Source organism: Carya illinoinensis, chromosome 11, assembly GCF_018687715.1.
Source record: "Carya illinoinensis cultivar Pawnee chromosome 11, C.illinoinensisPawnee_v1, whole genome shotgun sequence".
Taxonomy (NCBI): Eukaryota; Viridiplantae; Streptophyta; class Magnoliopsida; order Fagales; family Juglandaceae; genus Carya; species Carya illinoinensis.
The window spans coordinates 19,732,545-19,753,609 of record NC_056762.1 but is presented as its reverse complement, the minus strand read 5'-3'; the positions used below and the strand labels follow the sequence as shown (position 1 = coordinate 19,753,609).

General features: G+C 52.5%; 69 non-coding genes across 69 annotated transcripts; all 69 read right to left on the bottom strand.

The window, feature by feature from the left end:
* Positions 1-171: 171 nt before the first annotated feature.
* Positions 172-290, bottom strand: LOC122288033. Its single transcript, XR_006235311.1, has one exon. It is a non-coding gene; the product is annotated as a 5S ribosomal RNA (ribosomal RNA).
* A 188-nt stretch (positions 291-478) lies between these two features.
* LOC122286791 lies at positions 479-597 on the bottom strand. Its single transcript, XR_006234106.1, has one exon. It is a non-coding gene; the product is annotated as a 5S ribosomal RNA (ribosomal RNA).
* A 178-nt stretch (positions 598-775) lies between these two features.
* On the bottom strand, positions 776-894 carry LOC122286790. The gene has a single exon (XR_006234105.1). It is a non-coding gene; the product is annotated as a 5S ribosomal RNA (ribosomal RNA).
* Positions 895-1,083: 189 nt separating this feature from the next.
* On the bottom strand, positions 1,084-1,202 carry LOC122286789. Its single transcript, XR_006234104.1, has one exon. It is a non-coding gene; the product is annotated as a 5S ribosomal RNA (ribosomal RNA).
* Positions 1,203-1,391: 189 nt separating this feature from the next.
* On the bottom strand, positions 1,392-1,510 carry LOC122288518. The gene has a single exon (XR_006235777.1). It is a non-coding gene; the product is annotated as a 5S ribosomal RNA (ribosomal RNA).
* A 189-nt stretch (positions 1,511-1,699) lies between these two features.
* On the bottom strand, positions 1,700-1,818 carry LOC122288032. The gene has a single exon (XR_006235310.1). It is a non-coding gene; the product is annotated as a 5S ribosomal RNA (ribosomal RNA).
* Positions 1,819-2,006: 188 nt separating this feature from the next.
* Positions 2,007-2,125, bottom strand: LOC122286788. Its single transcript, XR_006234103.1, has one exon. It is a non-coding gene; the product is annotated as a 5S ribosomal RNA (ribosomal RNA).
* Positions 2,126-2,303: 178 nt separating this feature from the next.
* LOC122286787 lies at positions 2,304-2,422 on the bottom strand. The gene has a single exon (XR_006234101.1). It is a non-coding gene; the product is annotated as a 5S ribosomal RNA (ribosomal RNA).
* A 189-nt stretch (positions 2,423-2,611) lies between these two features.
* LOC122286785 lies at positions 2,612-2,730 on the bottom strand. Its single transcript, XR_006234099.1, has one exon. It is a non-coding gene; the product is annotated as a 5S ribosomal RNA (ribosomal RNA).
* Positions 2,731-2,919: 189 nt separating this feature from the next.
* On the bottom strand, positions 2,920-3,038 carry LOC122286784. The gene has a single exon (XR_006234098.1). It is a non-coding gene; the product is annotated as a 5S ribosomal RNA (ribosomal RNA).
* A 178-nt stretch (positions 3,039-3,216) lies between these two features.
* LOC122288535 lies at positions 3,217-3,335 on the bottom strand. Its single transcript, XR_006235793.1, has one exon. It is a non-coding gene; the product is annotated as a 5S ribosomal RNA (ribosomal RNA).
* A 189-nt stretch (positions 3,336-3,524) lies between these two features.
* Positions 3,525-3,643, bottom strand: LOC122286783. The gene has a single exon (XR_006234097.1). It is a non-coding gene; the product is annotated as a 5S ribosomal RNA (ribosomal RNA).
* Positions 3,644-3,821: 178 nt separating this feature from the next.
* Positions 3,822-3,940, bottom strand: LOC122288517. Its single transcript, XR_006235776.1, has one exon. It is a non-coding gene; the product is annotated as a 5S ribosomal RNA (ribosomal RNA).
* Positions 3,941-4,129: 189 nt separating this feature from the next.
* On the bottom strand, positions 4,130-4,248 carry LOC122288030. Its single transcript, XR_006235308.1, has one exon. It is a non-coding gene; the product is annotated as a 5S ribosomal RNA (ribosomal RNA).
* A 188-nt stretch (positions 4,249-4,436) lies between these two features.
* On the bottom strand, positions 4,437-4,555 carry LOC122286782. The gene has a single exon (XR_006234095.1). It is a non-coding gene; the product is annotated as a 5S ribosomal RNA (ribosomal RNA).
* A 178-nt stretch (positions 4,556-4,733) lies between these two features.
* LOC122286781 lies at positions 4,734-4,852 on the bottom strand. The gene has a single exon (XR_006234094.1). It is a non-coding gene; the product is annotated as a 5S ribosomal RNA (ribosomal RNA).
* A 189-nt stretch (positions 4,853-5,041) lies between these two features.
* LOC122288029 lies at positions 5,042-5,160 on the bottom strand. Its single transcript, XR_006235307.1, has one exon. It is a non-coding gene; the product is annotated as a 5S ribosomal RNA (ribosomal RNA).
* Positions 5,161-5,348: 188 nt separating this feature from the next.
* On the bottom strand, positions 5,349-5,467 carry LOC122286780. The gene has a single exon (XR_006234093.1). It is a non-coding gene; the product is annotated as a 5S ribosomal RNA (ribosomal RNA).
* Positions 5,468-5,645: 178 nt separating this feature from the next.
* Positions 5,646-5,764, bottom strand: LOC122286779. Its single transcript, XR_006234092.1, has one exon. It is a non-coding gene; the product is annotated as a 5S ribosomal RNA (ribosomal RNA).
* Positions 5,765-5,953: 189 nt separating this feature from the next.
* On the bottom strand, positions 5,954-6,072 carry LOC122286778. Its single transcript, XR_006234091.1, has one exon. It is a non-coding gene; the product is annotated as a 5S ribosomal RNA (ribosomal RNA).
* Positions 6,073-6,261: 189 nt separating this feature from the next.
* On the bottom strand, positions 6,262-6,380 carry LOC122286777. Its single transcript, XR_006234090.1, has one exon. It is a non-coding gene; the product is annotated as a 5S ribosomal RNA (ribosomal RNA).
* Positions 6,381-6,569: 189 nt separating this feature from the next.
* Positions 6,570-6,688, bottom strand: LOC122287975. Its single transcript, XR_006235254.1, has one exon. It is a non-coding gene; the product is annotated as a 5S ribosomal RNA (ribosomal RNA).
* Positions 6,689-6,866: 178 nt separating this feature from the next.
* On the bottom strand, positions 6,867-6,985 carry LOC122288516. Its single transcript, XR_006235775.1, has one exon. It is a non-coding gene; the product is annotated as a 5S ribosomal RNA (ribosomal RNA).
* A 189-nt stretch (positions 6,986-7,174) lies between these two features.
* Positions 7,175-7,293, bottom strand: LOC122288515. Its single transcript, XR_006235774.1, has one exon. It is a non-coding gene; the product is annotated as a 5S ribosomal RNA (ribosomal RNA).
* Positions 7,294-7,471: 178 nt separating this feature from the next.
* On the bottom strand, positions 7,472-7,590 carry LOC122288514. The gene has a single exon (XR_006235773.1). It is a non-coding gene; the product is annotated as a 5S ribosomal RNA (ribosomal RNA).
* Positions 7,591-7,779: 189 nt separating this feature from the next.
* On the bottom strand, positions 7,780-7,898 carry LOC122288028. Its single transcript, XR_006235306.1, has one exon. It is a non-coding gene; the product is annotated as a 5S ribosomal RNA (ribosomal RNA).
* Positions 7,899-8,086: 188 nt separating this feature from the next.
* On the bottom strand, positions 8,087-8,205 carry LOC122286776. Its single transcript, XR_006234089.1, has one exon. It is a non-coding gene; the product is annotated as a 5S ribosomal RNA (ribosomal RNA).
* Positions 8,206-8,383: 178 nt separating this feature from the next.
* Positions 8,384-8,502, bottom strand: LOC122286774. Its single transcript, XR_006234087.1, has one exon. It is a non-coding gene; the product is annotated as a 5S ribosomal RNA (ribosomal RNA).
* A 189-nt stretch (positions 8,503-8,691) lies between these two features.
* Positions 8,692-8,810, bottom strand: LOC122288027. Its single transcript, XR_006235304.1, has one exon. It is a non-coding gene; the product is annotated as a 5S ribosomal RNA (ribosomal RNA).
* Positions 8,811-8,998: 188 nt separating this feature from the next.
* On the bottom strand, positions 8,999-9,117 carry LOC122286773. Its single transcript, XR_006234086.1, has one exon. It is a non-coding gene; the product is annotated as a 5S ribosomal RNA (ribosomal RNA).
* A 178-nt stretch (positions 9,118-9,295) lies between these two features.
* Positions 9,296-9,414, bottom strand: LOC122286772. The gene has a single exon (XR_006234085.1). It is a non-coding gene; the product is annotated as a 5S ribosomal RNA (ribosomal RNA).
* A 189-nt stretch (positions 9,415-9,603) lies between these two features.
* On the bottom strand, positions 9,604-9,722 carry LOC122286771. Its single transcript, XR_006234084.1, has one exon. It is a non-coding gene; the product is annotated as a 5S ribosomal RNA (ribosomal RNA).
* Positions 9,723-9,911: 189 nt separating this feature from the next.
* On the bottom strand, positions 9,912-10,030 carry LOC122286770. Its single transcript, XR_006234083.1, has one exon. It is a non-coding gene; the product is annotated as a 5S ribosomal RNA (ribosomal RNA).
* A 189-nt stretch (positions 10,031-10,219) lies between these two features.
* On the bottom strand, positions 10,220-10,338 carry LOC122287974. Its single transcript, XR_006235253.1, has one exon. It is a non-coding gene; the product is annotated as a 5S ribosomal RNA (ribosomal RNA).
* Positions 10,339-10,516: 178 nt separating this feature from the next.
* Positions 10,517-10,635, bottom strand: LOC122288513. The gene has a single exon (XR_006235772.1). It is a non-coding gene; the product is annotated as a 5S ribosomal RNA (ribosomal RNA).
* Positions 10,636-10,824: 189 nt separating this feature from the next.
* On the bottom strand, positions 10,825-10,943 carry LOC122288512. The gene has a single exon (XR_006235771.1). It is a non-coding gene; the product is annotated as a 5S ribosomal RNA (ribosomal RNA).
* A 189-nt stretch (positions 10,944-11,132) lies between these two features.
* On the bottom strand, positions 11,133-11,251 carry LOC122288026. The gene has a single exon (XR_006235303.1). It is a non-coding gene; the product is annotated as a 5S ribosomal RNA (ribosomal RNA).
* Positions 11,252-11,429: 178 nt separating this feature from the next.
* Positions 11,430-11,548, bottom strand: LOC122286769. Its single transcript, XR_006234082.1, has one exon. It is a non-coding gene; the product is annotated as a 5S ribosomal RNA (ribosomal RNA).
* A 189-nt stretch (positions 11,549-11,737) lies between these two features.
* LOC122286767 lies at positions 11,738-11,856 on the bottom strand. Its single transcript, XR_006234081.1, has one exon. It is a non-coding gene; the product is annotated as a 5S ribosomal RNA (ribosomal RNA).
* Positions 11,857-12,045: 189 nt separating this feature from the next.
* On the bottom strand, positions 12,046-12,164 carry LOC122286766. The gene has a single exon (XR_006234080.1). It is a non-coding gene; the product is annotated as a 5S ribosomal RNA (ribosomal RNA).
* A 178-nt stretch (positions 12,165-12,342) lies between these two features.
* On the bottom strand, positions 12,343-12,461 carry LOC122288534. The gene has a single exon (XR_006235792.1). It is a non-coding gene; the product is annotated as a 5S ribosomal RNA (ribosomal RNA).
* A 189-nt stretch (positions 12,462-12,650) lies between these two features.
* On the bottom strand, positions 12,651-12,769 carry LOC122286765. Its single transcript, XR_006234079.1, has one exon. It is a non-coding gene; the product is annotated as a 5S ribosomal RNA (ribosomal RNA).
* Positions 12,770-12,958: 189 nt separating this feature from the next.
* LOC122286764 lies at positions 12,959-13,077 on the bottom strand. The gene has a single exon (XR_006234078.1). It is a non-coding gene; the product is annotated as a 5S ribosomal RNA (ribosomal RNA).
* A 189-nt stretch (positions 13,078-13,266) lies between these two features.
* On the bottom strand, positions 13,267-13,385 carry LOC122286762. Its single transcript, XR_006234076.1, has one exon. It is a non-coding gene; the product is annotated as a 5S ribosomal RNA (ribosomal RNA).
* A 189-nt stretch (positions 13,386-13,574) lies between these two features.
* On the bottom strand, positions 13,575-13,693 carry LOC122286761. Its single transcript, XR_006234075.1, has one exon. It is a non-coding gene; the product is annotated as a 5S ribosomal RNA (ribosomal RNA).
* A 178-nt stretch (positions 13,694-13,871) lies between these two features.
* LOC122286760 lies at positions 13,872-13,990 on the bottom strand. Its single transcript, XR_006234074.1, has one exon. It is a non-coding gene; the product is annotated as a 5S ribosomal RNA (ribosomal RNA).
* A 189-nt stretch (positions 13,991-14,179) lies between these two features.
* LOC122288045 lies at positions 14,180-14,298 on the bottom strand. The gene has a single exon (XR_006235322.1). It is a non-coding gene; the product is annotated as a 5S ribosomal RNA (ribosomal RNA).
* A 189-nt stretch (positions 14,299-14,487) lies between these two features.
* LOC122287423 lies at positions 14,488-14,606 on the bottom strand. Its single transcript, XR_006234718.1, has one exon. It is a non-coding gene; the product is annotated as a 5S ribosomal RNA (ribosomal RNA).
* A 189-nt stretch (positions 14,607-14,795) lies between these two features.
* LOC122286759 lies at positions 14,796-14,914 on the bottom strand. Its single transcript, XR_006234073.1, has one exon. It is a non-coding gene; the product is annotated as a 5S ribosomal RNA (ribosomal RNA).
* Positions 14,915-15,092: 178 nt separating this feature from the next.
* Positions 15,093-15,211, bottom strand: LOC122288385. Its single transcript, XR_006235648.1, has one exon. It is a non-coding gene; the product is annotated as a 5S ribosomal RNA (ribosomal RNA).
* A 189-nt stretch (positions 15,212-15,400) lies between these two features.
* On the bottom strand, positions 15,401-15,519 carry LOC122288024. The gene has a single exon (XR_006235301.1). It is a non-coding gene; the product is annotated as a 5S ribosomal RNA (ribosomal RNA).
* Positions 15,520-15,707: 188 nt separating this feature from the next.
* LOC122286758 lies at positions 15,708-15,826 on the bottom strand. The gene has a single exon (XR_006234072.1). It is a non-coding gene; the product is annotated as a 5S ribosomal RNA (ribosomal RNA).
* A 178-nt stretch (positions 15,827-16,004) lies between these two features.
* On the bottom strand, positions 16,005-16,123 carry LOC122286756. The gene has a single exon (XR_006234070.1). It is a non-coding gene; the product is annotated as a 5S ribosomal RNA (ribosomal RNA).
* A 189-nt stretch (positions 16,124-16,312) lies between these two features.
* Positions 16,313-16,431, bottom strand: LOC122286755. The gene has a single exon (XR_006234069.1). It is a non-coding gene; the product is annotated as a 5S ribosomal RNA (ribosomal RNA).
* A 178-nt stretch (positions 16,432-16,609) lies between these two features.
* On the bottom strand, positions 16,610-16,728 carry LOC122288533. The gene has a single exon (XR_006235791.1). It is a non-coding gene; the product is annotated as a 5S ribosomal RNA (ribosomal RNA).
* Positions 16,729-16,917: 189 nt separating this feature from the next.
* On the bottom strand, positions 16,918-17,036 carry LOC122286754. Its single transcript, XR_006234068.1, has one exon. It is a non-coding gene; the product is annotated as a 5S ribosomal RNA (ribosomal RNA).
* Positions 17,037-17,225: 189 nt separating this feature from the next.
* LOC122286753 lies at positions 17,226-17,344 on the bottom strand. The gene has a single exon (XR_006234067.1). It is a non-coding gene; the product is annotated as a 5S ribosomal RNA (ribosomal RNA).
* Positions 17,345-17,522: 178 nt separating this feature from the next.
* Positions 17,523-17,641, bottom strand: LOC122288532. The gene has a single exon (XR_006235790.1). It is a non-coding gene; the product is annotated as a 5S ribosomal RNA (ribosomal RNA).
* Positions 17,642-17,830: 189 nt separating this feature from the next.
* On the bottom strand, positions 17,831-17,949 carry LOC122286751. Its single transcript, XR_006234066.1, has one exon. It is a non-coding gene; the product is annotated as a 5S ribosomal RNA (ribosomal RNA).
* A 189-nt stretch (positions 17,950-18,138) lies between these two features.
* On the bottom strand, positions 18,139-18,257 carry LOC122286749. Its single transcript, XR_006234064.1, has one exon. It is a non-coding gene; the product is annotated as a 5S ribosomal RNA (ribosomal RNA).
* Positions 18,258-18,446: 189 nt separating this feature from the next.
* LOC122286748 lies at positions 18,447-18,565 on the bottom strand. Its single transcript, XR_006234063.1, has one exon. It is a non-coding gene; the product is annotated as a 5S ribosomal RNA (ribosomal RNA).
* A 189-nt stretch (positions 18,566-18,754) lies between these two features.
* Positions 18,755-18,873, bottom strand: LOC122288530. The gene has a single exon (XR_006235788.1). It is a non-coding gene; the product is annotated as a 5S ribosomal RNA (ribosomal RNA).
* A 189-nt stretch (positions 18,874-19,062) lies between these two features.
* LOC122286747 lies at positions 19,063-19,181 on the bottom strand. Its single transcript, XR_006234062.1, has one exon. It is a non-coding gene; the product is annotated as a 5S ribosomal RNA (ribosomal RNA).
* Positions 19,182-19,359: 178 nt separating this feature from the next.
* LOC122288511 lies at positions 19,360-19,478 on the bottom strand. The gene has a single exon (XR_006235770.1). It is a non-coding gene; the product is annotated as a 5S ribosomal RNA (ribosomal RNA).
* Positions 19,479-19,667: 189 nt separating this feature from the next.
* Positions 19,668-19,786, bottom strand: LOC122288560. The gene has a single exon (XR_006235817.1). It is a non-coding gene; the product is annotated as a 5S ribosomal RNA (ribosomal RNA).
* A 189-nt stretch (positions 19,787-19,975) lies between these two features.
* LOC122286746 lies at positions 19,976-20,094 on the bottom strand. Its single transcript, XR_006234061.1, has one exon. It is a non-coding gene; the product is annotated as a 5S ribosomal RNA (ribosomal RNA).
* Positions 20,095-20,272: 178 nt separating this feature from the next.
* On the bottom strand, positions 20,273-20,391 carry LOC122288529. Its single transcript, XR_006235787.1, has one exon. It is a non-coding gene; the product is annotated as a 5S ribosomal RNA (ribosomal RNA).
* Positions 20,392-20,580: 189 nt separating this feature from the next.
* On the bottom strand, positions 20,581-20,699 carry LOC122286745. Its single transcript, XR_006234059.1, has one exon. It is a non-coding gene; the product is annotated as a 5S ribosomal RNA (ribosomal RNA).
* Positions 20,700-20,877: 178 nt separating this feature from the next.
* LOC122288528 lies at positions 20,878-20,996 on the bottom strand. Its single transcript, XR_006235786.1, has one exon. It is a non-coding gene; the product is annotated as a 5S ribosomal RNA (ribosomal RNA).
* Between the last annotated feature and the right edge of the window lie 69 nt (positions 20,997-21,065).

The window sequence follows — 21,065 nt, the reverse complement described above, 5'->3', positions numbered from 1 at the left end:
AACTAATATAATCCTATTACGACCTAGCCGCACCATGCCTATCCCATGCCAACCGGCGATCTGATCGATACCCATTGCTACGCGATGGGGTCGGTGCGATTTTCCTAAGAATCCATTGCCCGGTTGTCGTTCCGGTCCATCCGACCGGAGATGCGGTAAAAATAAAAAGGGGGGGTGCAACACGAGGACTTCCCAGGAGGTCACCCATCCTAGTACTACTCTCGCCCAAGCGCGCTTAACTGCGGAGTTCTGATGGGATCCGGTGCATTAGTGCTGGTATGATCGCACCCATCATGCTACCAGCGAAAAACTAATATAATCCTATTACGACCTAGCCGCACCCTGCCTATCTCATGCCAACCGGCGATCTGACCGATACCCATTGCTACGCGATGGGGTCGGTGCGATTTTCCTAAAAATCCATTCCCTGGTTCTCGTTCCGGTCCATCCGACCAGAGATGCGGTAAAAATTAAAAGGGGGGTGCAACACGAGGACTTCCCAGGAGGTCACCCATCCTAGTACTACTCTCGCCCAAGCACGCTTAACTGCGGAGTTCTGATGGGATCCGGTGCATTAGTGCTGGTATGATCGCACCCATCATGCTACCAGCGAAAAACTAATATAATCCTATTACGACCTACCCGCACCCTGCCTATCCCATGCCAACTGGCGATCTGATTGATAGCGATGGGGTCGGTGCGATTTTCCTAAGAATCCATTGCCCGGTTGTCGTTCCGGTCCATCCGACCGGAGATGCGGTAAAAATAAAAAGGGGGGGTGCAACACGAGGACTTCCCAGGAGGTCACCCATCCTAGTACTACTCTCGCCCAAGCACGCTTAACTGCGGAGTTCTGATGGGATCCGGTGCATTAGTGCTGGTATGATCGCACCCATCATGCTACCAGCGAAAAACTAATATAATCCTATTACGACCTAGCCGCACCATGCCTATCCCATGCCAACCGGCGATCTGATCGATACCCATTGCTACGCGATGGGGTCGGTGCGATTTTCCTAAGAATCCATTGCCCGGTTGTCGTTCCGGTCCATCCGACCGGAGATGCGGTAAAAATAAAAAGGGGGGGTGCAACACGAGGACTTCCCAGGAGGTCACCCATCCTAGTACTACTCTCGCCCAAGCACGCTTAACTGCGGAGTTCTGATGGGATCCGGTGCATTAGTGCTGGTATGATCGCACCCATCATGCTACCAGCGAAAAACTAATATAATCCTATTACGACCTAGCCGCACCCTGCCTATCTCATGCCAACCGGCGATCTGACCGATACCCATTGCTACGCGATGGGGTCGGTGCGATTTTCCTAAAAATCCATTCCCTGGTTCTCGTTCCGGTCCATCCGACCAGAGATGCGGTAAAAATTAAAAGGGGGGGTGCAACACGAGGACTTCCCAGGAGGTCACCCATCCTAGTACTACTCTCGCCCAAGCACGCTTAACTGCGGAGTTCTGATGGGATCCGGTGCATTAGTGCCGCTATGATCGCACCCATCATGCTACCAGCGAAAAACTAATATAATCCTATTACGACCTAGCCGCACCATGCCTATCCCATGCCAACCGGCGATCTGATCGATACCCATTGCTACGCGATGGGGTCGGTGCGATTTTCCTAAGAATCCATTGCCCGGTTGTCGTTCCGGTCCATCCGACCGGAGATGCGGTAAAAATAAAAAGGGGGGGTGCAACACGAGGACTTCCCAGGAGGTCACCCATCCTAGTACTACTCTCGCCCAAGCGCGCTTAACTGCGGAGTTCTGATGGGATCCGGTGCATTAGTGCTGGTATGATCGCACCCATCATGCTACCAGCGAAAAACTAATATAATCCTATTACGACCTAGCCGCACCCTGCCTATCTCATGCCAACCGGCGATCTGACCGATACCCATTGCTACGCGATGGGGTCGGTGCGATTTTCCTAAAAATCCATTCCCTGGTTCTCGTTCCGGTCCATCCGACCAGAGATGCGGTAAAAATTAAAAGGGGGGTGCAACACGAGGACTTCCCAGGAGGTCACCCATCCTAGTACTACTCTCGCCCAAGCACGCTTAACTGCGGAGTTCTGATGGGATCCGGTGCATTAGTGCTGGTATGATCGCACCCATCATGCTACCAGCGAAAAACTAATATAATCCTATTACGACCTACCCGCACCCTGCCTATCCCATGCCAACTGGCGATCTGATTGATAGCGATGGGGTCGGTGCGATTTTCCTAAGAATCCATTGCCCGGTTGTCGTTCCGGTCCATCCGACCGGAGATGCGGTAAAAATAAAAAGGGGGGGTGCAACACGAGGACTTCCCAGGAGGTCACCCATCCTAGTACTACTCTCGCCCAAGCACGCTTAACTGCGGAGTTCTGATGGGATCCGGTGCATTAGTGCTGGTATGATCGCACCCATCATGCTACCAGCGAAAAACTAATATAATCCTATTACGACCTAGCCGCACCATGCCTATCCCATGCCAACCGGCGATCTGATCGATACCCATTGCTACGCGATGGGGTCGGTGCGATTTTCCTAAGAATCCATTGCCCGGTTGTCGTTCCGGTCCATCCGACCGGAGATGCGGTAAAAATAAAAAGGGGGGGTGCAACACGAGGACTTCCCAGGAGGTCACCCATCCTAGTACTACTCTCGCCCAAGCACGCTTAACTGCGGAGTTCTGATGGGATCCGGTGCATTAGTGCTGGTATGATCGCACCCATCATGCTACCAGCGAAAAACTAATATAATCCTATTACGACCTAGCCGCACCCTGCCTATCTCATGCCAACCGGCGATCTGACCGATACCCATTGCTACGCGATGGGGTCGGTGCGATTTTCCTAAAAATCCATTCCCTGGTTCTCGTTCCGGTCCATCCGACCAGAGATGCGGTAAAAATTAAAAGGGGGGGTGCAACACGAGGACTTCCCAGGAGGTCACCCATCCTAGTACTACTCTCGCCCAAGCACGCTTAACTGCGGAGTTCTGATGGGATCCGGTGCATTAGTGCTGGTATGATCGCACCCATCATGCTACCAGCGAAAAACTAATATAATCCTATTACGACCTAGCCGCACCCTGCCTATCCCATGCCAACTGGCGATCTGATTGATAGCGATGGGGTCGGTGCGATTTTCCTAAGAATCCATTGCCCGGTTGTCGTTCCGGTCCATCCGACCGGAGATGCGGTAAAAATAAAAAGGGGGGGTGCAACACGAGGACTTCCCAGGAGGTCACCCATCCTAGTACTACTCTCGCCCAAGCACGCTTAACTGCGAAGTTCTGATGGGATCCAGTGCATTAGTGCTGGTATGATCGCACCCATCATGCTACCAGCGAAAAACTAATATAATCCTATTACGACCTAGCCGCACCCTGCCTATCTCATGCCAACCGGCGATCTGACCGATACCCATTGCTACGCGATGGGGTCGGTGCGATTTTCCTAAAAATCCATTCCCTGGTTCTCGTTCCGGTCCATCCGACCAGAGATGCGGTAAAAATTAAAAGGGGGGGTGCAACACGAGGACTTCCCAGGAGGTCACCCATCCTAGTACTACTCTCGCCCAAGCACGCTTAACTGCGGAGTTCTGATGGGATCCGGTGCATTAGTGCTGGTATGATCGCACCCATCATGCTACCAGCGAAAAACTAATATAATCCTATTACGACCTAGCCGCACCCTGCCTATCCCATGCCAACCGGCGATCTGATTGATAGCGATGGGGTCGGTGCGATTTTCCTAAGAATCCATTGCCCGGTTGTCGTTCCGGTCCATCCGACCGGAGATGCGGTAAAAATAAAAAGGGGGGGTGCAACACGAGGACTTCCCAGGAGGTCACCCATCCTAGTACTACTCTCGCCCAAGCACGCTTAACTGCGGAGTTCTGATGGGATCCGGTGCATTAGTGCCGCTATGATCGCACCCATCATGCTACCAGCGAAAAACTAATATAATCCTATTACGACCTAGCCGCACCATGCCTATCCCATGCCAACCGGCGATCTGATCGATACCAATTGCTACGCGATGGGGTCGGTGCGATTTTCCTAAGAATCCATTGCCCGGTTGTCGTTCCGGTCCATCCGACCGGAGATGCGGTAAAAATAAAAAGGGGGGGTGCAACACGAGGACTTCCCAGGAGGTCACCCATCCTAGTACTACTCTCGCCCAAGCGCGCTTAACTGCGGAGTTCTGATGGGATCCGGTGCATTAGTGCTGGTATGATCGCACCCATCATGCTACCAGCGAAAAACTAATATAATCCTATTACGACCTAGCCGCACCCTGCCTATCTCATGCCAACCGGCGATCTGATCGATACCCATTGCTACGCGATGGGGTCGGTGCGATTTTCCTAAAAATCCATTCCCTGGTTCTCGTTCCGGTCCATCCGACCAGAGATGCGGTAAAAATTAAAAGGGGGGTGCAACACGAGGACTTCCCAGGAGGTCACCCATCCTAGTACTACTCTCGCCCAAGCACGCTTAACTGCGGAGTTCTGATGGGATCCGGTGCATTAGTGCTGGTATGATCGCACCCATCATGCTACCAGCGAAAAACTAATATAATCCTATTACGACCTAGCCGCACCCTGCCTATCCCATGCCAACTGGCGATCTGATTGATAGCGATGGGGTCGGTGCGATTTTCCTAAGAATCCATTGCCCGGTTGTCGTTCCGGTCCATCCGACCGGAGATGCGGTAAAAATAAAAAGGGGGGGTGCAACACGAGGACTTCCCAGGAGGTCACCCATCCTAGTACTACTCTCGCCCAAGCACGCTTAACTGCGGAGTTCTGATGGGATCCGGTGCATTAGTGCTGGTATGATCGCACCCATCATGCTACCAGCGAAAAACTAATATAATCCTATTACGACCTAGCCGCACCATGCCTATCCCATGCCAACCGGCGATCTGATCGATACCCATTGCTACGCGATGGGGTCGGTGCGATTTTCCTAAGAATCCATTGCCCGGTTGTCGTTCCGGTCCATCCGACCGGAGATGCGGTAAAAATAAAAAGGGGGGGTGCAACACGAGGACTTCCCAGGAGGTCACCCATCCTAGTACTACTCTCGCCCAAGCGCGCTTAACTGCGGAGTTCTGATGGGATCCGGTGCATTAGTGCTGGTATGATCGCACCCATCATGCTACCAGCGAAAAACTAATATAATCCTATTACGACCTAGCCGCACCCTGCCTATCTCATGCCAACCGGCGATCTGACCGATACCCATTGCTACGCGATGGGGTCGGTGCGATTTTCCTAAAAATCCATTCCCTGGTTCTCGTTCCGGTCCATCCGACCAGAGATGCGGTAAAAATTAAAAGGGGGGTGCAACACGAGGACTTCCCAGGAGGTCACCCATCCTAGTACTACTCTCGCCCAAGCACGCTTAACTGCGGAGTTCTGATGGGATCCGGTGCATTAGTGCTGGTATGATCGCACCCATCATGCTACCAGCGAAAAACTAATATAATCCTATTACGACCTAGCCGCACCCTGCCTATCCCATGCCAACTGGCGATCTGATTGATAGCGATGGGGTCGGTGCGATTTTCCTAAGAATCCATTGCCCGGTTGTCGTTCCGGTCCATCCGACCGGAGATGCGGTAAAAATAAAAAGGGGGGGTGCAACACGAGGACTTCCCAGGAGGTCACCCATCCTAGTACTACTCTCGCCCAAGCACGCTTAACTGCGGAGTTCTGATGGGATCCGGTGCATTAGTGCTGGTATGATCGCACCCATCATGCTACCAGCGAAAAACTAATATAATCTTATTACGACCTAGCCGCACCATGCCTATCCCATGCCAACCGGCGATCTGATCGATACCCATTGCTACGCGATGGGGTCGGTGCGATTTTCCTAAGAATCCATTGCCCGGTTGTCGTTCCGGTCCATCCGACCGGAGATGCGGTAAAAATAAAAAGGGGGGGTGCAACACGAGGACTTCCCAGGAGGTCACCCATCCTAGTACTACTCTCGCCCAAGCACGCTTAACTGCGGAGTTCTGATGGGATCCGGTGCATTAGTGCTGGTATGATCGCACCCATCATGCTACCAGCGAAAAACTAATATAATCCTATTACGACCTAGCCGCACCCTGCCTATCCCATGCCAACCGGCGATCTGATCGATACCCATTGCTACGCGATGGGGTCGGTGCGATTTTCCTAAGAATCCATTGCCCGGTTCTCGTTCCGGTCCATCCGACCGGAGATGCGGTAAAAATTAAAAGGGGGGGTGCAACACGAGGACTTCCCAGGAGGTCACCCATCCTAGTACTACTCTCGCCCAAGCACGCTTAACTGCGGAGTTCTGATGGGATCCGGTGCATTAGTGCTGGTATGATCGCACCCATCATGCTACCAGCGAAAAACTAATATAATCCTATTACGACCTAGCCGCACCCTGCCTATCCCATGCCAACTGGCGATCTGATCGATACCCATTGCTACGCGATGGGGTCGGTGCGATTTTCCTAAAAATCCATTCCCTGGTTCTCGTTCCGGTCCATCCGACCAGAGATGCGGTAAAAATTAAAAGGGGGGGTGCAACACGAGGACTTCCCAGGAGGTCACCCATCCTAGTACTACTCTCGCCCAAGCACGCTTAACTGCGAAGTTCTGATGGGATCCGGTGCATTAGTGCTGGTATGATCGCACCCATCATGCTACCAGCGAAAAACTAATATAATCCTATTACGACCTAGCCGCACCCTGCCTATCCCATGCCAACTGGCGATCTGATTGATAGCGATGGGGTCGGTGCGATTTTCCTAAGAATCCATTGCCCGGTTGTCGTTCCGGTCCATCCGACCGGAGATGCGGTAAAAATAAAAAGGGGGGGTGCAACACGAGGACTTCCCAGGAGGTCACCCATCCTAGTACTACTCTCGCCCAAGCACGCTTAACTGCGGAGTTCTGATGGGATCCGGTGCATTAGTGCCGCTATGATCGCACCCATCATGCTACCAGCGAAAAACTAATATAATCCTATTACGACCTAGCCGCACCATGCCTATCCCATGCCAACCGGCGATCTGATCGATAACCATTGCTACGCGATGGGGTCGGTGCGATTTTCCTAAGAATCCATTGCCCGGTTGTCGTTCCGGTCCATCAGACCGGAGATGCGGTAAAAATAAAAAGGGGGGGTGCAACACGAGGACTTCCCAGGAGGTCACCCATCCTAGTACTACTCTCGCCCAAGCACGCTTAACTGCGGAGTTCTGATGGGATCCGGTGCATTAGTGCCGCTATGATCGCACCCATCATGCTACCAGCGAAAAACTAATATAATCCTATTACGACCTAGCCGCACCCTGCCTATCCCATGCCAACCGGCGATCTGATTGATAGCGATGGGGTCGGTGCGATTTTCCTAAGAATCCATTGCCCGGTTGTCGTTCCGGTCCATCCGACCGGAGATGCGGTAAAAATAAAAAGGGGGGGTGCAACACGAGGACTTCCCAGGAGGTCACCCATCCTAGTACTACTCTCGCCCAAGCACGCTTAACTGCGGAGTTCTGATGGGATCCGGTGCATTAGTGCCGCTATGATCGCACCCATCATGCTACCAGCGAAAAACTAATATAATCCTATTACGACCTAGCCGCACCATGCCTATCCCATGCCAACCGGCGATCTGATCGATACCAATTGCTACGCGATGGGGTCGGTGCGATTTTCCTAAGAATCCATTGCCCGGTTGTCGTTCCGGTCCATCCGACCGGAGATGCGGTAAAAATAAAAAGGGGGGGTGCAACACGAGGACTTCCCAGGAGGTCACCCATCCTAGTACTACTCTCGCCCAAGCGCGCTTAACTGCGGAGTTCTGATGGGATCCGGTGCATTAGTGCTGGTATGATCGCACCCATCATGCTACCAGCGAAAAACTAATATAATCCTATTACGACCTAGCCGCACCCTGCCTATCTCATGCCAACCGGCGATCTGACCGATACCCATTGCTACGCGATGGGGTCGGTGCGATTTTCCTAAAAATCCATTCCCTGGTTCTCGTTCCGGTCCATCCGACCAGAGATGCGGTAAAAATTAAAAGGGGGGTGCAACACGAGGACTTCCCAGGAGGTCACCCATCCTAGTACTACTCTCGCCCAAGCACGCTTAACTGCGGAGTTCTGATGGGATCCGGTGCATTAGTGCTGGTATGATCGCACCCATCATGCTACCAGCGAAAAACTAATATAATCCTATTACGACCTAGCCGCACCCTGCCTATCCCATGCCAACTGGCGATCTGATTGATAGCGATGGGGTCGGTGCGATTTTCCTAAGAATCCATTGCCCGGTTGTCGTTCCGGTCCATCCGACCGGAGATGCGGTAAAAATAAAAAGGGGGGGTGCAACACGAGGACTTCCCAGGAGGTCACCCATCCTAGTACTACTCTCGCCCAAGCACGCTTAACTGCGGAGTTCTGATGGGATCCGGTGCATTAGTGCTGGTATGATCGCACCCATCATGCTACCAGCGAAAAACTAATATAATCCTATTACGACCTAGCCGCACCATGCCTATCCCATGCCAACCGGCGATCTGATCGATACCCATTGCTACGCGATGGGGTCGGTGCGATTTTCCTAAGAATCCATTGCCCGGTTGTCGTTCCGGTCCATCCGACCGGAGATGCGGTAAAAATAAAAAGGGGGGGTGCAACACGAGGACTTCCCAGGAGGTCACCCATCCTAGTACTACTCTCGCCCAAGCGCGCTTAACTGCGGAGTTCTGATGGGATCCGGTGCATTAGTGCTGGTATGATCGCACCCATCATGCTACCAGCGAAAAACTAATATAATCCTATTACGACCTAGCCGCACCCTGCCTATCTCATGCCAACCGGCGATCTGACCGATACCCATTGCTACGCGATGGGGTCGGTGCGATTTTCCTAAAAATCCATTCCCTGGTTCTCGTTCCGGTCCATCCGACCAGAGATGCGGTAAAAATTAAAAGGGGGGTGCAACACGAGGACTTCCCAGGAGGTCACCCATCCTAGTACTACTCTCGCCCAAGCACGCTTAACTGCGGAGTTCTGATGGGATCCGGTGCATTAGTGCTGGTATGATCGCACCCATCATGCTACCAGCGAAAAACTAATATAATCCTATTACGACCTAGCCGCACCCTGCCTATCCCATGCCAACTGGCGATCTGATTGATAGCGATGGGGTCGGTGCGATTTTCCTAAGAATCCATTGCCCGGTTGTCGTTCCGGTCCATCCGACCGGAGATGCGGTAAAAATAAAAAGGGGGGGTGCAACACGAGGACTTCCCAGGAGGTCACCCATCCTAGTACTACTCTCGCCCAAGCACGCTTAACTGCGGAGTTCTGATGGGATCCGGTGCATTAGTGCTGGTATGATCGCACCCATCATGCTACCAGCGAAAAACTAATATAATCTTATTACGACCTAGCCGCACCATGCCTATCCCATGCCAACCGGCGATCTGATCGATACCCATTGCTACGCGATGGGGTCGGTGCGATTTTCCTAAGAATCCATTGCCCGGTTGTCGTTCCGGTCCATCCGACCGGAGATGCGGTAAAAATAAAAAGGGGGGGTGCAACACGAGGACTTCCCAGGAGGTCACCCATCCTAGTACTACTCTCGCCCAAGCACGCTTAACTGCGGAGTTCTGATGGGATCCGGTGCATTAGTGCTGGTATGATCGCACCCATCATGCTACCAGCGAAAAACTAATATAATCCTATTACGACCTAGCCGCACCCTGCCTATCCCATGCCAACCGGCGATCTGATCGATACCCATTGCTACGCGATGGGGTCGGTGCGATTTTCCTAAGAATCCATTGCCCGGTTCTCGTTCCGGTCCATCCGACCGGAGATGCGGTAAAAATTAAAAGGGGGGGTGCAACACGAGGACTTCCCAGGAGGTCACCCATCCTAGTACTACTCTCGCCCAAGCACGCTTAACTGCGGAGTTCTGATGGGATCCGGTGCATTAGTGCTGGTATGATCGCACCCATCATGCTACCAGCGAAAAACTAATATAATCCTATTACGACCTAGCCGCACCCTGCCTATCCCATGCCAACTGGCGATCTGATCGATACCCATTGCTACGCGATGGGGTCGGTGCGATTTTCCTAAAAATCCATTCCCTGGTTCTCGTTCCGGTCCATCCGACCAGAGATGCGGTAAAAATTAAAAGGGGGGGTGCAACACGAGGACTTCCCAGGAGGTCACCCATCCTAGTACTACTCTCGCCCAAGCACGCTTAACTGCGAAGTTCTGATGGGATCCGGTGCATTAGTGCTGGTATGATCGCACCCATCATGCTACCAGCGAAAAACTAATATAATCCTATTACGACCTAGCCGCACCCTGCCTATCCCATGCCAACTGGCGATCTGATTGATAGCGATGGGGTCGGTGCGATTTTCCTAAGAATCCATTGCCCGGTTGTCGTTCCGGTCCATCCGACCGGAGATGCGGTAAAAATAAAAAGGGGGGGTGCAACACGAGGACTTCCCAGGAGGTCACCCATCCTAGTACTACTCTCGCCCAAGCACGCTTAACTGCGGAGTTCTGATGGGATCCGGTGCATTAGTGCCGCTATGATCGCACCCATCATGCTACCAGCGAAAAACTAATATAATCCTATTACGACCTAGCCGCACCATGCCTATCCCATGCCAACCGGCGATCTGATCGATACCCATTGCTACGCGATGGGGTCGGTGCGATTTTCCTAAGAATCCATTGCCCGGTTGTCGTTCCGGTCCATCAGACCGGAGATGCGGTAAAAATAAAAAGGGGGGGTGCAACACGAGGACTTCCCAGGAGGTCACCCATCCTAGTACTACTCTCGCCCAAGCACGCTTAACTGCGGAGTTCTGATGGGATCCGGTGCATTAGTGCCGCTATGATCGCACCCATCATGCTACCAGCGAAAAACTAATATAATCCTATTACGACCTAGCCGCACCATGCCTATCCCATGCCAACCGGCGATCTGATCGATACCCATTGCTACGCGATGGGGTCGGTGCGATTTTCCTAAGAATCCATTGCCCGGTTGTCGTTCCGGTCCATCCGACCGGAGATGCGGTAAAAATAAAAAGGGGGGGTGCAACACGAGGACTTCCCAGGAGGTCACCCATCCTAGTACTACTCTCGCCCAAGCGCGCTTAACTGCGGAGTTCTGATGGGATCCGGTGCATTAGTGCTGGTATGATCGCACCCATCATGCTACCAGCGAAAAACTAATATAATCCTATTACGACCTACCCGCACCCTGCCTATCCCATGCCAACTGGCGATCTGATTGATAGCGATGGGGTCGGTGCGATTTTCCTAAGAATCCATTGCCCGGTTGTCGTTCCGGTCCATCCGACCGGAGATGCGGTAAAAATAAAAAGGGGGGGTGCAACACGAGGACTTCCCAGGAGGTCACCCATCCTAGTACTACTCTCGCCCAAGCACGCTTAACTGCGGAGTTCTGATGGGATCCGGTGCATTAGTGCTGGTATGATCGCACCCATCATGCTACCAGCGAAAAACTAATATAATCCTATTACGACCTAGCCGCACCATGCCTATCCCATGCCAACCGGCGATCTGATCGATACCCATTGCTACGCGATGGGGTCGGTGCGATTTTCCTAAGAATCCATTGCCCGGTTGTCGTTCCGGTCCATCCGACCGGAGATGCGGTAAAAATAAAAAGGGGGGGTGCAACACGAGGACTTCCCAGGAGGTCACCCATCCTAGTACTACTCTCGCCCAAGCACGCTTAACTGCGGAGTTCTGATGGGATCCGGTGCATTAGTGCTGGTATGATCGCACCCATCATGCTACCAGCGAAAAACTAATATAATCCTATTACGACCTAGCCGCACCCTGCCTATCTCATGCCAACCGGCGATCTGACCGATACCCATTGCTACGCGATGGGGTCGGTGCGATTTTCCTAAAAATCCATTCCCTGGTTCTCGTTCCGGTCCATCCGACCAGAGATGCGGTAAAAATTAAAAGGGGGGGTGCAACACGAGGACTTCCCAGGAGGTCACCCATCCTAGTACTACTCTCGCCCAAGCACGCTTAACTGCGGAGTTCTGATGGGATCCGGTGCATTAGTGCTGGTATGATCGCACCCATCATGCTACCAGCGAAAAACTAATATAATCCTATTACGACCTAGCCGCACCCTGCCTATCCCATGCCAACTGGCGATCTGATTGATAGCGATGGGGTCGGTGCGATTTTCCTAAGAATCCATTGCCCGGTTGTCGTTCCGGTCCATCCGACCGGAGATGCGGTAAAAATAAAAAGGGGGGGTGCAACACGAGGACTTCCCAGGAGGTCACCCATCCTAGTACTACTCTCGCCCAAGCACGCTTAACTGCGAAGTTCTGATGGGATCCAGTGCATTAGTGCTGGTATGATCGCACCCATCATGCTACCAGCGAAAAACTAATATAATCCTATTACGACCTAGCCGCACCCTGCCTATCTCATGCCAACCGGCGATCTGACCGATACCCATCGCTACGCGATGGGGTCGGTGCGATTTTCCTAAAAATCCATTCCCTGGTTCTCGTTCCGGTCCATCCGACCAGAGATGCGGTAAAAATTAAAAGGGGGGGTGCAACACGAGGACTTCCCAGGAGGTCACCCATCCTAGTACTACTCTCGCCCAAGCACGCTTAACTGCGGAGTTCTGATGGGATCCGGTGCATTAGTGCTGGTATGATCGCACCCATCATGCTACCAGCGAAAAACTAATATAATCCTATTACGACCTAGCCGCACCCTGCCTATCCCATGCCAACCGGCGATCTGATCGATACCCATTGCTACGCGATGGGGTCGGTGCGATTTTCCTAAGAATCCATTGCCCGGTTCTCGTTCCGGTCCATCCGACCGGAGATGCGGTAAAAATAAAAAAGGGGGGTGCAACACGAGGACTTCCCAGGAGGTCACCCATCCTAGTACTACTCTCGCCCAAGCACGCTTAACTGCGGAGTTCTGATGGGATCCGGTGCATTAGTGCTGGTATGATCGCACCCATCATGCTACCAGCGAAAAACTAATATAATCCTATTACGACCTAGCCGCACCCTGCCTATCCCATGCCAACCGGCGATCAGATCGATACCCATTGCTACGCGATGGGGTCGGTGCGATTTTCCTAAGAATCCATTGCCCGGTTCTCGTTCCGGTCCATCCGACCGGAGATACGGTAAAAATAAAAAGGGGGGGTGCAACACGAGGACTTCCCAGGAGGTCACCCATCCTAGTACTACTCTCGCCCAAGCACGCTTAACTGCGGAGTTCTGATGGGATCCGGTGCATTAGTGCTGGTATGATCGCACCCATCATGCTACCAGCGAAAAACTAATATAATCCTATTACGACCTAGCCGCACCCTGCCTATCTCATGCCAACCGGCGATCTGACCGATACCCATTGCTACGCGATGGGGTCGGTGCGATTTTCCTAAAAATCCATTCCCTGGTTCTCGTTCCGGTCCATCCGACCAGAGATGCGGTAAAAATTAAAAGGGGGGGTGCAACACGAGGACTTCCCAGGAGGTCACCCATCCTAGTACTACTCTCGCCCAAGCACGCTTAACTGCGGAGTTCTGATGGGATCCGGTGCATTAGTGCTGGTATGATCGCACCCATCATGCTACCAGCGAAAAACTAATATAATCCTATTACGACCTAGCCGCACCCTGCCTATCCCATGCCAACTGGCGATCTGATTGATAGCGATGGGGTTGGTGCGATTTTCCTAAGAATCCATTGCCCGGTTGTCGTTCCGGTCCATCCGACCGGAGATGCGGTAAAAATAAAAAGGGGGGGTGCAACACGAGGACTTCCCAGGAGGTCACCCATCCTAGTACTACTCTCGCCCAAGCACGCTTAACTGCGGAGTTCTGATGGGATCCGGTGCATTAGTGCTGGTATGATCGCACCCATCATGCTACCAGCGAAAAACTAATATAATCCTATTACGACCTAGCCGCACCATGCCTATCCCATGCCAACCGGCGATCTGATCGATACCCATCGCTACGCGATGGGGTCGGTGCGATTTTCCTAAGAATCCATTGCCCGGTTGTCGTTCCGGTCCATCCGACCGGAGATGCGGTAAAAATAAAAAGGGGGGGTGCAACACGAGGACTTCCCAGGAGGTCACCCATCCTAGTACTACTCTCGCCCAAGCACGCTTAACTGCAGAGTTCTGATGGGATCCGGTGCATTAGTGCAGGTATGATCGCACCCATCATGCTACCAGCGAAAAACTAATATAATCCTATTACGACCTAGCCGCACCATGCCTATCCCATGCCAACCGGCGATCTGATCGATACCCATTGCTACGCGATGGGGTCGGTGCGATTTTCCTAAGAATCCATTGCCCGGTTGTCGTTCCGGTCCATCCGACCGGAGATGCGGTAAAAATAAAAAGGGGGGGTGCAACACGAGGACTTCCCAGGAGGTCACCCATCCTAGTACTACTCTCGCCCAAGCACGCTTAACTGCGGAGTTCTGATGGGATCCAGTGCATTAGTGCTGGTATGATCGCACCCATCATGCTACCAGCGAAAAACTAATATAATCCTATTACGACCTAGCCGCACCCTGCCTATCTCATGCCAACCGGCGATCTGACCGATACCCATTGCTACGCGATGGGGTCGGTGCGATTTTCCTAAAAATCCATTCCCTGGTTCTCGTTCCGGTCCATCCGACCAGAGATGCGGTAAAAATTAAAAGGGGGGGTGCAACACGAGGACTTCCCAGGAGGTCACCCATCCTAGTACTACTCTCGCCCAAGCACGCTTAACTGCGGAGTTCTGATGGGATCCGGTGCATTAGTGCTGGTATGATCGCACCCATCATGCTACCAGCGAAAAACTAATATAATCCTATTACGACCTAGCCGCACCCTGCCTATCCCATGCCAACCGGCGATCTGATTGATAGCGATGGGGTCGGTGCGATTTTCCTAAGAATCCATTGCCCGGTTGTCGTTCCGGTCCATCCGACCGGAGATGCGGTAAAAATAAAAAGGGGGGGTGCAACACGAGGACTTCCCAGGAGGTCACCCATCCTAGTACTACTCTCGCCCAAGCACGCTTAACTGCGGAGTTCTGATGGGATCCGGTGCATTAGTGCTGCTATGATCGCACCCATCATGCTACCAGCGAAAAACTAATATAATCCTATTACGACCTAGCCGCACCATGCCTATCCCATGCCAACCGGCGATCTGATCGATACCCATTGCTACGCGATGGGGTCGGTGCGATTTTCCTAAGAATCCATTGCCCGGTTGTCGTTCCGGTCCATCCGACCGGAGATGCGGTAAAAATAAAAAGGGGGGGTGCAACACGAGGACTTCCCAGGAGGTCACCCATCCTAGTACTACTCTCGCCCAAGCGCGCTTAACTGCGGAGTTCTGATGGGATCCGGTGCATTAGTGCTGGTATGATCGCACCCATCATGCTACCAGCGAAAAACTAATATAATCCTATTACGACCTAGCCGCACCCTGCCTATCTCATGCCAACCGGCGATCTGACCGATACCCATTGCTACGCGATGGGGTCGGTGCGATTTTCCTAAAAATCCATTCCCTGGTTCTCGTTCCGGTCCATCCGACCAGAGATGCGGTAAAAATTAAAAGGGGGGTGCAACACGAGGACTTCCCAGGAGGTCACCCATCCTAGTACTACTCTCGCCCAAGCACGCTTAACTGCGGAGTTCTGATGGGATCCGGTGCATTAGTGCTGGTATGATCGCACCCATCATGCTACCAGCGAAAAACTAATATAATCCTATTACGACCTACCCGCACCCTGCCTATCCCATGCCAACTGGCGATCTGATTGATAGCGATGGGGTCGGTGCGATTTTCCTAAGAATCCATTGCCCGGTTGTCGTTCCGGTCCATCCGACCGGAGATGCGGTAAAAATAAAAAGGGGGGGTGCAACACGAGGACTTCCCAGGAGGTCACCCATCCTAGTACTACTCTCGCCCAAGCACGCTTAACTGCGGAGTTCTGATGGGATCCGGTGCATTAGTGCTGGTATGATCGCACCCATCATGCTACCAGCGAAAAACTAATATAATCCTATTACGACCTAGCCGCACCATGCCTATCCCATGCCAACCGGCGATCTGATCGATACCCATTGCTACGCGATGGGGTCGGTGCGATTTTCCTAAGAATCCATTGCCCGGTTGTCGTTCCGGTCCATCCGACCGGAGATGCGGTAAAAATAAAAAGGGGGGGTGCAACACGAGGACTTCCCAGGAGGTCACCCATCCTAGTACTACTCTCGCCCAAGCACGCTTAACTGCGGAGTTCTGATGGGATCCGGTGCATTAGTGCTGGTATGATCGCACCCATCATGCTACCAGCGAAAAACTAATATAATCCTATTACGACCTAGCCGCACCCTGCCTATCCCATGCCAACTGGCGATCTGATTGATAGCGATGGGGTCGGTGCGATTTTCCTAAGAATCCATTGCCCGGTTGTCGTTCCGGTCCATCCGACCGGAGATGCGGTAAAAATAAAAAGGGGGGGTGCAACACGAGGACTTCCCAGGAGGTCACCCATCCTAGTACTACTCTCGCCCAAGCACGCTTAACTGCGAAGTTCTGATGGGATCCAGTGCATTAGTGCTGGTATGATCGCACCCATCATGCTACCAGCAAAAAACTAATATAATCCTATTACGACCTAGCCGCACCCTGCCTATCTCATGCCAACCGGCGATCTGACCGATACCCATTGCTACGCGATGGGGTCGGTGCGATTTTCCTAAAAATCCATTCCCTGGTTCTCGTTCCGGTCCATCCGACCAGAGATGCGGTAAAAATTAAAAGGGGGGGTGCAACACGAGGACTTCCCAGGAGGTCACCCATCCTAGTACTACTCTCGCCCAAGCACGCTTAACTGCGGAGTTCTGATGGGATCCGGTGCATTAGTGCTGGTATGATCGCACCCATCATGCTACCAGCGAAAAACTAATATAATCCTATTACGACCTAGCCGCACCATGCCTATCCCATGCCAACCGGCGATCTGATCGATACCCATTGCTACGCGATGGGGTCGGTGCGATTTTCCTAAGAATCCATTGCCCGGTTGTCGTTCCGGTCCATCCGACCGGAGATGCGGTAAAAATAAAAAGGGGGGGTGCAACACGAGGACTTCCCAGGAGGTCACCCATCCTAGTACTACTCTCGCCCAAGCACGCTTAACTGCGGAGTTCTGATGGGATCCGGTGCATTAGTGCTGGTATGATCGCACCCATCATGCTACCAGCGAAAAACTAATATAATCCTATTACGACCTAGCCGCACCCTGCCTATCCCATGCCAACTGGCGATCTGATTGATAGCGATGGGGTCGGTGCGATTTTCCTAAGAATCCATTGCCCGGTTGTCGTTCCGGTCCATCCGACCGGAGATGCGGTAAAAATAAAAAGGGGGGGTGCAACACGAGGACTTCCCAGGAGGTCACCCATCCTAGTACTACTCTCGCCCAAGCACGCTTAACTGCGAAGTTCTGATGGGATCCAGTGCATTAGTGCTGGTATGATCGCACCCATCATGCTACCAGCAAAAAACTAATATAATCCTATTACGACCTAGCCGCACCCTGCCTATCTCATGCCAACCGGCGATCTGACCGATACCCATTGCTACGCGATGGGGTCGGTGCGATTTTCCTAAAAATCCATTCCCTGGTTCTCGTTCCGGTCCATCCGACCAGAGATGCGGTAAAAATTAAAAGGGGGGGTGCAACACGAGGACTTCCCAGGAGGTCACCCATCCTAGTACTACTCTCGCCCAAGCACGCTTAACTGCGGAGTTCTGATGGGATCCGGTGCATTAGTGCTGGTATGATCGCACCCATCATGCTACCAGCGAAAAACTAATATAATCCTATTACGACCTAGCCGCACCATGCCTATCCCATGCCAACCGGCGATCTGATCGATACCCATTGCTACGCGATGGGGTCGGTGCGATTTTCCTAAGAATCCATTGCCCGGTTGTCGTTCCGGTCCATCCGACCGGAGATGCGGTAAAAATAAAAAGGGGGGGTGCAACACGAGGACTTCCCAGGAGGTCACCCATCCTAGTACTACTCTCGCCCAAGCACGCTTAACTGCGGAGTTCTGATGGGATCCGGTGCATTAGTGCTGGTATGATCGCACCCATCATGCTACCAGCGAAAAACTAATATAATCCTATTACGACCTAGCCGCACCATGCCTATCCCATGCCAACCGGCGATCTGATCGATACCCATTGCTACGCGATGGGGTCGGTGCGATTTTCCTAAGAATCCATTGCCCGGTTGTCGTTCCGGTCCATCCGACCGGAGATGCGGTAAAAATAAAAAGGGGGGGTGCAACACGAGGACTTCCCAGGAGGTCACCCATCCTAGTACTACTCTCGCCCAAGCACGCTTAACTGCGGAGTTCTGATGGGATCCGGTGCATTAGTGCTGGTATGATCGCACCCATCATGCTACCAGCGAAAAACTAATATAATCCTATTACGACCTAGCCGCACCCTGCCTATCTCATGCCAACCGGCGATCTGATCGATACCCATTGCTACGCGATGGGGTCGGTGCGATTTTCCTAAGAATCCATTGCCCGGTTGTCGTTCCGGTCCATCCGACCGGAGATGCGGTAAAAATAAAAAGGGGGGGTGCAACACGAGGACTTCCCAGGAGGTCACCCATCCTAGTACTACTCTCGCCCAAGCACGCTTAACTGCGAAGTTCTGATGGGATCCAGTGCATTAGTGCTGGTATGATCGCACCCATCATGCTACCAGCAAAAAACTAATATAATCCTATTACGACCTAGCCGCACCCTGCCTATCTCATGCCAACCGGCGATCTGACCGATACCCATTGCTACGCGATGGGGTCGGTGCGATTTTCCTAAAAATCCATTCCCTGGTTCTCGTTCCGGTCCATCCGACCAGAGATGCGGTAAAAATTAAAAGGGGGGGTGCAACACGAGGACTTCCCAGGAGGTCACCCATCCTAGTACTACTCTCGCCCAAGCACGCTTAACTGCGGAGTTCTGATGGGATCCGGTGCATTAGTGCTGGTATGATCGCACCCATCATGCTACCAGCGAAAAACTAATATAATCCTATTACGACCTAGCCGCACCCTGCCTATCCCATGCCAACCGGCGATCTGATTGATAGCGATGGGGTCGGTGCGATTTTCCTAAGAATCCATTGCCCGGTTGTCGTTCCGGTCCATCCGACCGGAGATGCGGTAAAAATAAAAAGGGGGGGTGCAACACGAGGACTTCCCAGGAGGTCACCCATCCTAGTACTACTCTCGCCCAAGCACGCTTAACTGCGGAGTTCTGATGGGATCCGGTGCATTAGTGCCGCTATGATCGCACCCATCATGCTACCAGCGAAAAACTAATATAATCCTATTACGACCTAGCCGCACCATGCCTATCCCATGCCAACCGGCGATCTGATCGATACCCATTGCTACGCGATGGGGTCGGTGCGATTTTCCTAAGAATCCATTGCCCGGTTGTCGTTCCGGTCCATCCGACCGGAGATGCGGTAAAAATAAAAAGGGGGGGTGCAACACGAGGACTTCCCAGGAGGTCACCCATCCTAGTACTACTCTCGCCCAAGCGCGCTTAACTGCGGAGTTCTGATGGGATCCGGTGCATTAGTGCTGGTATGATCGCACACATCATGCTACCAGCGAAAAACTAATATAATCCTATTACGACCTAGCCGCACCCTGCCTATCTCATGCCAACCGGCGATCTGACCGATACCCATTGCTACGCGATGGGGTCGGTGCGATTTTCCTAAAAATCCATTCCCTGGTTCTCGTTCCGGTCCATCCGACCAGAGATGCGGTAAAAATTAAAAGGGGGGGTGCAACACGAGGACTTCCCAGGAGGTCACCCATCCTAGTACTACTCTCGCCCAAGCACGCTTAACTGCGGAGTTCTGATGGGATCCGGTGCATTAGTGCTGGTATGATCGCACCCATCATGCTACCAGCGAAAAACTAATATAATCCTATTACGACCTAGCCGCACCCTGCCTATCCCATGCCAACTGGCGATCTGATTGATAGCGATGGGGTCGGTGCGATTTTCCTAAGAATCCATTGCCCGGTTGTCGTTCCGGTCCATCCGACCGGAGATGCGGTAAAAATAAAAAGGGGGGGTGCAACACGAGGACTTCCCAGGAGGTCACCCATCCTAGTACTACTCTCGCCCAAGCACGCTTAACTGCGAAGTTCTGATGGGATCCAGTGCATTAGTGCTGGTATGATCGCACCCATCATGCTACCAGCGAAAAACTAATATAATCCTATTACGACCTAGCCGCACCCTGCCTATCTCATGCCAACCGGCGATCTGACCGATACCCATTGCTACGCGATGGGGTCGGTGCGATTTTCCTAAAAATCCATTCCCTGGTTCTCGTTCCGGTCCATCCGACCAGAGATGCGGTAAAAATTAAAAGGGGGGGTGCAACACGAGGACTTCCCAGGAGGTCACCCATCCTAGTACTACTCTCGCCCAAGCACGCTTAACTGCGGAGTTCTGATGGGATCCGGTGCATTAGTGCTGGTATGATCGCACCCATCATGCTACCAGCGAAAAACTAATATAATCCTATTACGACCTAGCCGCACCCTGCCTATCCCATGCCAACTGGCGATCTGATTGATAGCGATGGGGTCGGTGCGATTTTCCTAAGAATCCATTGCCCGGTTGTCGTTCCGGTCCATCCGACCGGAGATGCGGTAAAAATAAAAAGGGGGGGTGCAACACGAGGACTTCCCAGGAGGTCACCCATCCTAGTACTACTCTCGCCCAAGCACGCTTAACTGCGAAGTTCTGATGGGATCCAGTGCATTAGTGCTGGTATGATCGCACCCATCATGCTACCAGCGAAAAACTAATATAATCCTATTACGACCTAGCCGCACCCTGCCTATCTCATGCCA